This window comes from Penaeus monodon, chromosome 34, assembly GCF_015228065.2.
Source record: "Penaeus monodon isolate SGIC_2016 chromosome 34, NSTDA_Pmon_1, whole genome shotgun sequence".
Lineage (NCBI taxonomy): Eukaryota > Metazoa > Arthropoda > Malacostraca > Decapoda > Penaeidae > Penaeus > Penaeus monodon.
The window spans coordinates 23,625,937-23,626,206 of NC_051419.1; the positions used below are offsets into that span (position 1 = coordinate 23,625,937).

A 270-nucleotide genomic window follows, 5' to 3' on the forward strand; every position below is an offset into this window, starting at 1 on the left:
ACCAATGACTTGTTCACTCTCTATTCCCCTTCATGTTTTTCCCTGATCATATTCAGCGACACATTATTTACCCTTTTACCCATGTATATATGTTCACCACGTCATCTTAGTCCGCTTTCCGCTCTACACCCTACCCCACTCACCTATCCATTCCTTCTAATTTACCCATCCATTTCTACCCGTTTAACCATCCACTTTGATCCATTTACCCATCCACTATTACCCATTCGCCTCTTCACCTCCCTCCTGGCCAACCCACCTGCTGGTTTT

At 44.8% G+C, this 270-nt stretch overlaps 1 protein-coding gene across 1 annotated transcript in view; it reads right to left on the reverse strand.

The window, feature by feature from the left end:
• Positions 1-270, reverse strand: part of LOC119594650 (cardioactive peptide-like) — a gene marked incomplete in the record, with an annotated part of 25,423 nt that overhangs the window by 1,007 nt on the left and 24,146 nt on the right.